Source organism: Amblyomma americanum, chromosome 6 (assembly GCF_052857255.1).
Source record: "Amblyomma americanum isolate KBUSLIRL-KWMA chromosome 6, ASM5285725v1, whole genome shotgun sequence".
Taxonomy (NCBI): Eukaryota; Metazoa; Arthropoda; class Arachnida; order Ixodida; family Ixodidae; genus Amblyomma; species Amblyomma americanum.
The window spans coordinates 24,670,099-24,680,953 of record NC_135502.1 but is presented as its reverse complement, the minus strand read 5'-3'; the positions used below and the strand labels follow the sequence as shown (position 1 = coordinate 24,680,953).

The 10,855-nt window shown below is 45.2% G+C and overlaps 1 protein-coding gene across 4 annotated transcripts in view; it reads right to left on the bottom strand.

The window, feature by feature from the left end:
- Nucleotides 1-10,351, bottom strand: part of LOC144136458 (protein turtle homolog B-like) — a 356,448-nt gene extending 346,097 nt beyond the window's left edge. For 2 of the 4 annotated variants that reach the window (XM_077668795.1, XM_077668798.1), the window contains exon 1: nt 9,492-9,625. The gene's annotated coding sequence lies outside the window, so the exon portion shown is untranslated. Of the gene's footprint in view, nt 1-9,491 lie in introns of all 4 variants that reach the window. The other 2 variants (XM_077668793.1, XM_077668797.1) reach the window with 2 other exon arrangements.
- Between the last annotated feature and the right edge of the window lie 504 nt (nt 10,352-10,855).

Sequence of the window (10,855 nt, the reverse complement as noted above, 5' to 3'; positions counted from 1 at the left end):
TCAAGAGCGAAGACCCTATGCTAAACATCTGGGCCCAATCATTGCACCACATTCTTTGCATATAAATTCGCCACCGCTCCTGTACAGCTCATTTGAATAAGAAACATGTACGTGTTTCTAAAGGTCTGTTCTTTTCGACTATAGCCAGTGACTGCTTCTTCAGTTAATCCTAGCTCAGAATTGTAAATGTCTTCTGTTGTCTGGAGATGTGTACCTCCTTTTCTTCAAGTTCTTGCTCGACTGCCGCAAGGGCTACATGTCTCAGAGCCTGAAAGGTTAGTTCGAGGATAAATTTCTCTGCCATCTTACGTTGCCTGTTTTGAAAAGATTATTGTCTTATTATTTCCAGTGGCTATACAAAAATTCCTGAATGAATATAATAACCTAGACTTACCCGATTTACGTTGGTTTCGCAGGGTGCAGAATTAAGTCAGTGAGGAATTGGGAGCGAAACAAAGTTTGAGATTTCCAAAAAAAAATTAAGATGGTAAAAAAAATTCACCACTGTCACAGTTTAAGCTTCCATATAATGATGCTCCCAGTAGCTTGTTTCTCAGATTTTTTTATTGATATGTTGCCGATTTCAGTTTTCAGTGCTTCTCGACCTAAAATGGAATGCCTAATACATACGCAGACAGCCTTATCGCCACACTTAAGCTGCTTGTTATCCTCGTCTCCAATGTCTGTGCGCGCTGCCATTTTCTCGAGTGGCCCTTTTAGAGCGTAGAACCTAGGATTGTGAAATAACACCTTTAGGTTGAGGGAAAAAAGCATAAGGTGCTTATGCGTAATAGCACTAGGAAAATTTTGCACAAAATTCTACGGCATCAAAAAAAAAAATAATGAACGGCTCCAAGGAATGGTCCAGGGACACCCTTGTTAACAAGGAGTAGAGGAAGGCTCAGCTCCTACATGTGTTCTACAAGCGACCCATGCCTTTTGAAAGGCTTCTTGCACCATTGGCGAGCCGAGAGTGCAGAGCGTTGCTAAACATTTGATCCTTCTGCAGCTAAAAAGGTTTAAGTCGGTAGGAGTAGCGAGGCAGAACCGGAGCCCGAAGATTTTCTCCTTACACGCTGTATCTTGTTCATGTTGTTCACTTCGGTTCAGTTCGTATCCAACATTTCTGAGCTCCGCTTCTTTTCCCGAGGTGAAGGAGGAGGAAAAACAATTATTATAAGCATAAATACTCGCTGGGTTCAGTAGGAGAACCCATTGGTCGCCATCATAATCCGGCCCTCTCAACGAGCGATTTCTTGTCGAGGGGACTGTGGCTATGAAGGGTTGCCTCCCAGCGCTCATATGTCGGATCGGGATTGCTGTCCATGACTGGGTTTTCTTGACATTCCCAAACTGCGTGAAAGGGTGTGCCAACTGCCCCACAGAACGGCAGGACGAATAGTAGGTGTCTGGGCACCATTTACTAATAGCTTTTCGCTCTCGCATTACCTCTCAACGCTTGGTATTGTTCCATCGCCGCTATCTTCCCTCTCAGTTTGAATGCCCAGAAATGTGAACCACGACTGCCACCAGCAAATCGGGTCAGGGGACATGGCTGTGGCACGCTGGGCCCTCGTGATTTCTGAGGTAGCACCGAGCAACGCACGAACAGTTTCTATGTGCGAACTCTTTGAGGATCAATCCTTAAGTTGTTGGCGCCAGACATGGCCTCCACATTAGTACAAGCACTTCGTGAAACGTGTGTTTTTCCTGATGCAGCGTAGCGGGAAACAGCTAGAAGCTAATAAACCATACCAAATAATTCTATTACAGAATATACGGAGCTCGAGGTGACATTTGTCACAAAAGTTTACTCATAGGATAGGTACCTCGCTCGGACTGGAAACAGGTTTGATTGTCGACAGCGTTTCACTCAAGGAACTGTCAATTGATCTCTAAGACCGCAACTGATAAGTAAAGACAAGAACCGTGGTAGCTGTGTATGCAGCAAATAGAGAGTTATTTTCCGCGTTTGGCGGTTTGATGTGACAAGTGTAAATTAATGTTTTGGGAGTCCTGACACATTCGTATTTATTTCTAGGACATCCATCCGAAGAGACTTCATATAAGTGCCCGAGTTACTCGCGCATAAGTTTTCATCCAGTGGTCTTACTGCACGCGTACGCTACTTGCACCAGTTATCGAACCTAGTGGGATCCATAGTCTGCGTTCTTCCTCTTTGCCAACCTAAGTGCAATTCAATGAACGGCTGTCACAATTCAACAGGGCTTTTCCGACAGCCAGAATATCCTGTGTTCATCCTAAAGAAATTAAACAGCGCTACATATATGAACGAATATACAGAAAGACATCACAGAACGGGCGCTGACTCCAACTATGTTTATTAACGAGAATGTTCGTTAAACATGTAAAAAGTCGATAGTGAGCGCATGCGCACCTATGCCCACAGAACGAAAGTGTCCAGAAAGCGGGGAGGGGCGGGGTGGGGGTGGGGGTTGAGGTCGCAGAACAATTTTTTCCAAGATGACAGTAATAAAGCAGTGCAGATTAAGAACAGCACATCGTATTTAATCCTCTAGTTCTAAGCAATGTGAATTCACTGGCAAGCAGGGAGACAGAAGTGGTGCTAACACACATGTCACCTCTCGCCTTGATAAAAAAGGCTACCAATATTTGCCGAGGTAATCTGTCGTTGCTCCTCGTCAGAATTTTGATTTTGTCAAGTCGTGGCTCACAGTTCTGATCGTTTTCATTCTTGCAAGAATGGCAATGGGCGGGTAGATTCATGCACGAAATTGAAGCGTTTTCCAACGTTCTTTCATGTTCCCTGGCACACTCATTAACACACCGCCCAGTTTGGCCAACGTACACTTTGCCACAAGAAAGAGAGATCTCAAAGACCACACCCGTGGCACACCGAACGAAGGGCTTTGCGTGTTTGACTCCGCAGCCAGAAGTTGCAAGGCTACTACTGCTGACCTTAGGGCACATCTTGGCCGATTTACACGGTGCAGAAAATATCAAATTGCTTAAAACTAGGCGATTAAATGCAGTCTGCTGTTCTTAATCTGCAGTGCTTTACGGCTGTCATCTTGGAAAAAATTGTTTTGCGACCTCATCCCCTTCCCCCCTCGCACTCTTTCTTGACCTTTTCGTTCTGTGGGCATGGGTGCGCATGCGCTCACTATCGTCTTTTTTATAGGTTCAACGAACGTAGTCGGAGTCAGCGCCTGTCCTCTCATGTCTTTCTGTGTATTCGTCTACATATATAGCGCAGTTTAATTTCAAGAAAAGAAACATGCATCACCAACTAGCCCCGCAACGGTTTAGTATGCTAAGAAGTCGAAATGTTGCCGGAGGATGTCACTGCAAAGAGAATCCACAAATAAAAGTTGTGTAATCGTGCGGAAAATGTCGGCGTTCCGTGGCCCTCATGCCCACAAATTCAAGCAACTAGCAACGAGCAAAGAGAGAGTTCCCTCCGACAGCCTATCGAACATTGGGCAAGGCACTGTGTCGCCGACGACTGCGAAACGTAGCCATTACGACGGCTCAGCGCTGAGAGAGTATCTGCCAAGGGGAGCAGCCGTGCGGAGAGGAAAACACGAACCAGTATTAGGAAAACAAAAATAAAAAATAAATAAAACGTATTCGAGCATAAATTCCAGAGGATCCCGGAGAGATAAACGCCGCTCCATGGGCTTCCACGTCGAGCAGTGACGGAGAACGCTCCTGAAACGAGGGATAAACCAATAATGAAAAGAGACCCTACAGTTCTGTCGGTCTCTGCTCCTGCACCCTGGCTTTATATATCTACATGACCTTTCGGTATACGTGTCTTTCATTACATTTCTCATTTTCGTTTTGCAGTCTGGTGGTTTTATTCCACTCGTACAATTTTTCCTTTGGAATTGCGCTTTTGGTCGCGTTCAGTGTGCACTGTCCTCATCGTGGAAGCAGGGAAAATTTCTGCAGCCGGCTCTAATCCGCACAAAACCCGTTCCACGTAATGCAGGGCTTCGATGTCTGCGTGTATATAGCAGATACTCCGCAGCCGCGCAGAAGCATATCAACGCGGACAGCTGTGCTTTTTCTTTGAACTGCGGACTCTTGAACCCTTGCTTTTAGTTTTTCTTTCATGTTAAAACACCCCATCGCTTCTAATATATCCGCTTATTTGGAAGAATTCAAGGTTACTTTTGTGCGCTTTCTGTGTCCGGGTCTTTCTTTTCGCCAACACTGCAATAGCAAATAAGTATGACCGAACATACTGCTCCTTTCCATAGTCTTCTTCGATTCTGTCGAGCGCTTTTAGTGCTGCGTATTACCATTGACAATTTTTCTATTTCCTGCCATTCTCTTGCATGATGACTTCTTTTTTGTAGTCTCTGCTCCCACGCTGTCGGCGAAAGCTCTGCACTAAAATGGGTGCGTCGATATTTCTTACTTTGATTCGGGTGTAAATAGAGAAAAATAAGTCCATGCCCGTACAGGTTAGACAGGGCGTGGGGGTGAATTAATTATATGATTTTATTCAGCTGCACATCGTTTTGTGAAGAAAGAAGATACATTTTTTATGGGAGTTAAACATCCCAAAGCAACTCAAGGTATGAGGGACGCCGTAGTGAAGGGCTCCGGAAATGTCGGCCTCCTGGGGTTCTCTTGCGTGCGCTGACGTCGCACAGTACACGGGCTTCTAGAGTTTCGCCTTCATTGAAATTCGACTGCAGCGGCGGGGATCGAACCCGCGTCTTTCGGATCAGTAGCCGGGCGCCGTAACTACTGAGACACTTCAGCGGCCTGAGCGAAGAAGATACGAGTGATGTGTATGCTACAGTGGCAGTTAAAGGACGAGGAACGAATGAAGTATAAATAAAAATTTGCAGGCCTAGTGGAATTTTGTACTGCGATAACGCTCATATCATCAAAAAAACTTTGATATTAAGCTTTAATAATGACGTGAATTTAGTCATAAATGAACCGCAGCTTTAAACCATTGGAAGTAAAAGCAGTGTTAACATACCTTTATAACAAATCTTTTTTTTTACATCCACTTGCCCTCACACTCCCTATCTGGTTTCTTCACGAGTGGCTTAAGTCAGCAGAAGCGGCGCAGAGCTGTCTGGTTACCGCAGGATTTACACGCATCGATCAGTAATTATTATGGCGTACAAAGGGCTGAAAGAAATATACCTCATAAAGATTACAAACGCGTCTCAATAAATCCTCACGTTAAGATCTCGCGAATACATTATATACCTCTTCTTGAAAATAGCTTATGGTATAGTTAAAATATTGATATTAAAATATGTATGTGGCTGAACGAGACAGCACGTCCATAAACCGGAAAGTTGAATGACGGTTCTGAGCACAAGAAGCGATCAAAGATAAACGATGAATACATTTGTGCTTATCCGGGAGTTAAGAGAAAAACAAACACTTATAAGGGCGCACTCATGCATAATTAACAGCACTTGCTCTGGAGAATGATACTAATGTTTATATTTATGCCCTAGTCAGCATTAGCAGATGAATGTCGGTTTGATTCCTTCCGTTATACGTCGGCTCTTTGATTCGATAAGTTTTCTTTGACACAATGAGGGCATGCTTCATCATCAGCTTCTTGAGCGTGTAATTCTTGTGATGCCTAACTGCCGAATTCATCATCCAATGAACCAACTTCGGTTCATAGTACGATGCTATGAAGCAAGTTTTGATTTGTGACCGTGTTTGTCGCATATTTTTAACCAATAATCAATAGTTAAAACCTAATATAACTTTACCAAACTCACTAACACATAATAAAAGCCTGGGTACTCCTTCGTTGCTTTGATTCGTTTCTGGCAAATTGAAAAATCCCAGGTGTGACGTAAAATTTCAAATATAAAGCATACCTTGAACTTGCTACTCTCTGTTTCTCCTTGTCTCCGGTGAGGTGTTTTTCGCACGTATGCTGCATTAGCAATGATAAAACGTACTCTTCCCATCCCGATACTATCATTTTGGTTTCTTGTAGCTTCTGTTGGGCGACGTATACGATATTGTAAGCCCAACTTTTACTTTTTCCAACTTCCCGAAGTTAGGGTCTCGAACTACACGAGAAATTGATCAATTTGTAAGTAAATGCAGTAATGATGTTAAATGATACTAACAAGTGTTTTAAAGTTAAGTACATGATACGTGTTCCTGTAAGTTATATAGGAGCTTGCTTCATTTGCTTCCTTTAAGAAGGTCCTTCTGGTTGAATAAAGCAGGATACTGGATTCCTTAAAAGGTTTTCGGAAAGCGTACTTTTAAGTTGTAAATGCAAAATGTTTGGTGAGAGTAACATTAGTGTTACCCTGCCCTTCCACATTCGATGTATTTCGAAGAGCATGGATGTCGTCTTCATGAGGCATGCAAAGAAGCCTCGGGTGACGGTACTTTCACTGCGGTCGTACTAGACGAAAAGTTACTTCAACACGCAAGGCGTGAAAATCATTTCTTGCCGTAAAATAGAGAAGAAATTGTGCGTTTGTGCACGGCCAATACTGATATCGCAGCCCGCTGAACGGCCGCGTAGTACATGTAGCTGCGAGACTAGACAGTGACAGTGAAAGTTTTTCATGCGAGCCACGCCAATTTAAGGAAAGCCTTGCGCTCGCTTTCACGCCTAGTTCGACGGATTGTTGTAAAAGTGGAGATTGCCCCATCTACCGGCTGAGACAGCTCGCCTTCTGAAAGAGATCGCAGCAGAAACAAAACTAAAGAATTCAAATAAACGGCAATACTCAGTCTTTCTTCTAATCCCATAAATTACCCCAGAACAAAAGTTCACAGTGGCACCTAATTTTGTTACGCGTTAGCAATGTGTTCGATTTACCGGAAGTGAGGCCACTTCCTTCCAGTGGATAGAAATGCTTCGGTCTGGTGACGTCAATTCATTCCCGCCAATCAGCGAGATTAGCTTCCGTCTACGCATTTTCTTTCCGATGAAGCTTCTGATTCTTTCGCATTAAAAGGGAAGAAGATTTTTCTAACCTGCTGTGTTTTCAAATTACCATGCGTTCTGCCAACAGAGGCAGGACTGCGTCAGCTATTTACTTTGGAGCTACATTCGCAGATATTGGTATCACTTAGGTCAGCAAGGCGGGTGCGAGCGTGCGGAATTAACTAACATTAACAAGACGCCACGCTCAGGATCCATAGTTTCGTAATACGTCCATCCGCGCGAAAATTATGATTTACTACTGCACACACTCCCAGCAGAAAAGAAATGATGAGAGAAGAGGACACGGTGAAAATCTAGGCTCTCTCTAGAGGAAAGTGGAGCCGGCAATCGATACGTAAAAAAGAAATAATAGCGATTTATTAACAAATGCTGCCCCTTTTCCTAGTCATATTCTCTTCCGCGTTTTGAGCATTTCATCCTTGTTCATGTCAGACCATTCAAAATCGGTGTTTTCGGGAAACTTTAGGCGGGAGAGCAAAGTAAGGATTGGTAAGTGTAGTAATCATTAATACTGTAAACAAGGTCTCTTTCTTATGAAATGGAAATCAAATGGAATTAATTTTTTTTTATTAGAGCAGCCCCATTCAAACAAGCCTCTTTAGGAAACGTGGGTGGAAATACACTCTGAAGATGACATCTTTTCTTCATGCTTCTCTGCTGAGAAGAAAATGCACACTGGTCGAAGCAAGTACTGAAATGTTGAAGAGGATGAGTGTTGTGTAAGCAATTGCTAAGTTGAAAAGTGAGCAGAATAGTATGTTTCGAACCATCGTCATCGTAGCCCTACGAAGTCGCGCAATCGACAGAATGTGCATTTTTGTTCGGCTCCTTAGCCTAGGCGTATCTCTCTAATGGTCATCTAATAGCATTTGTTCTATCAACACTGTTGTAGGACCCGAGATCACGGTCTACTTTCGCAGCGGAATTAAATTACTAAGCACCGCTACATTTCAGAGTATCCAGGGGCGCGCTTTGAAATTGTTGCTCTACCTCTAAATAGGCTAAGCTGCAAAAATAAAGGTTATTCTTTGATCAGGCATGCTCTTTGTCGACTTCAATGTTTGACATACTGCCTTATGCTTTAGAGTTCGAGAACAACTTTATGATAACGCTTCAGAATTTGATGAAGTTTCGGTGGCTGAAAACACGCTGGCTATTTGCACGTGCAGTCGTCCCTATTTACCAAAAAGAAGGCATGAAAAACTGTGTTAAGAAAAAATGGAAGTATTATATCGCATGAGAAAAAACAGCAAAGAAATGACAAACGTCATCATTTCGAAATTACGCAAGCTTCATATTTTAACTGTCGCTCAAAGGAAATAGCAGAACTCATCAGCTCCAAGGCTACATCATCTTCTCTGTTTTTCCCAGTACTGCAAATTTTGATCCCCACAGTAGCCGCCCACACATCTTGTCCTCGTACTGTGAACCCTAGTATTCTAGCAGAAGTTAAATGAGGCTTAACACCTACGCAACCTTTACTGATTACGGAACGTCAATCGACCATTACACTAAATCTATAGGGTATGTAAATAAAATAAAAGATGCACAGGAAGGACAGACGGACTGTACTTGGCAGAAGATGATTGCATTACTCACTATGTCTGCATAAAATTTTCTAAGATTGCTTTCGCGCTTGTACTGTGAATAAATTTGAATATTACCAACGCCCCATGGTGAAATTTGCCTAGAGGCAGGAAGGCATTTGCTTATCTCTATTTCATAGGCAGAGGAAAGGGTCATGCCCTTATTTGCTTCCCTTTAAACAGCTTAGAGATCAGCAAAGCAGAAAACAGTGTCTAGCCTCGTGTTTTCACTGTGACTCCACCAAAGCATGGCCATCCGACTGGTGTACTCCAAACGCAAGCCAATTTTTTTTTAAGCGCACCTAACAAGAGATGCATGTTAAAAAGCCATTCGTCCGAAACATGTTGTTCGCACATGAAATGTCCTTGGGCGACAATAGACCCGGCAATGTCAGGCGCTCACAGCTAGCAGCGACAACTATTGCGTCAAATCTGCCTTAAATCAACTACCCCATGCGACCATGCTATAGGCGTGAGCAGGCGTTCCTTAAGTTCTGCATCATTTCGAAACGCGAGCTGAAATGGGTCGCAAATCGAGACATTGATTGCCACTCTCTCCTACTCTTAATTGGAGCGCGATACGTAGTGTAAAATGTCCTTGCTGTTTTGTTGTTCTGGTCATCATGGCCTTCATTATCTCTCGGCATAGTCGATCTTTTTTTCATCAACCTAAAGGACCATCAAACATCACACAAACGCAAGTGGGGAGGGATCGTAAAATACAAATATTACGATTGGTTGGCAACTTAAAAAACATGATGGAGGCGCGAAAAAAGCAGAGAGGGGCAAACAGATCCGATGAAATTTACGCAGTGAGGCGCCAGCTGTAATCCATTTTTAACATTCCGGGTGGCAGCGTCGTTAGTCACGACAGCCTTCCTGAGCATAAAAGGTATTCACCCCTTCCTCGTGCCTCGCTGCGTTTCGCAGTAAGTACCAGAACATGCTCTTACCGGCGCACGTCGGAAGGATTTACCACGCAGATTTCGATCCCCAAAGCTCGCTGCCAGAAGAACATGCACTTCAATCCTCTGTGCGCTCCAAATCGGCGTCAAAACCGGTGCAGCATTCACTCGTCAGTGCGTCCGTACGTGCAGACAATTGAATCCCACCGACGCAGAGCAGACAGCCTCCTGGCCCGTCACTCGTCACAGAAGTTGAGGCAGAAAACTCTCCTCGCCTCCGCCGCCTTCACGGGAGCTGGGTGAGGGAGAAGCTCCCTTGCCGAACGAAGTGATTCCTCAGCGCGAAACACTTGCCTGTCACGAAAGCTACGCCCGCCGGCCGAGCCGACAGCGACCAACGCCGCTCGCCGCCATCAAACTGTCACATTCGTTGGAATGCACTCGGTGTTCAATAAGCAGGTAATCGTCGGGTCTTTTCCGGCGTTGTTCTCGACCCGCTGCGGCAGGCAAACAGTCCACACCACACCAGTCCAAAACAAACGCACTCCACGAGGCGGAGCCTTCTTTTCACTTTACGAATTTTGCAATAAGAGAGAAAAAAGCGTCCTTAATCGTTCCTCGTTTGAGTAGCGCGCTCTTTCAAGCGAAGCGTCAAGGTAACACACGCGGTTAAAGGGTGTTAAACGATTAGAGGCCGCCAGAAGCGTTACTTTCGTGTCGCCTTCGTACACGACTGGTTGGCTGCGGCGCGGACGACACACAAAAACACAACCACGCGCGCACACACTCTGCAGAGGCAGCAGCGGCAGCAGCACAGCGCAGAAAAGCCGCGGCGACAGCAGCAGAGAGCGGGTCCGAGAAAAGGAGCTCTAGAGCTGGGGGCAACTCGGTCGCGCCGCGCGACTGACGGCGATATCGCGGTCGGGGCCCGGGACTCCGCGATTGGTTGCCAAGTTCGCCACAGAGCGGCGCTCCTCTGCTGGCGCGCGAAGCTAATGGGGATGGAGGAGGATGCTCGCAGCATCCTCCGCCGCCATCTCTTCGCTCCTCTCCCTGCTCCGGCATCCTCTCTCCCTCTCCGCCCTTCTTTCCCTCTTTTCCTTCTTTCTTTCAACGTCGGCTGCCGCTGCCGGCGCGAACGGTGAAAGCAGCACCTCTTTCTGCTCTTTCTTTTCATCCCTATCTCTCTTTCAGTACCTCAATGCTTTATTGAAGCTTTGCATAGTTCTTCTTTTTCCTGCCCGCTCAGTCTGAGGAGAAGCATCCAGAGATGAGAGGAGGATGTGGAAGAGAGAGGGCACCAACCACGACGGGCGAGCCAGCGCCGGCCACCACTGAATGTTTTTTATTGCCCCGCGCATTGGTGGGCCCCCAACTGACGTGGTCTGCCGCCCGCTGTTCATTCTCATTTG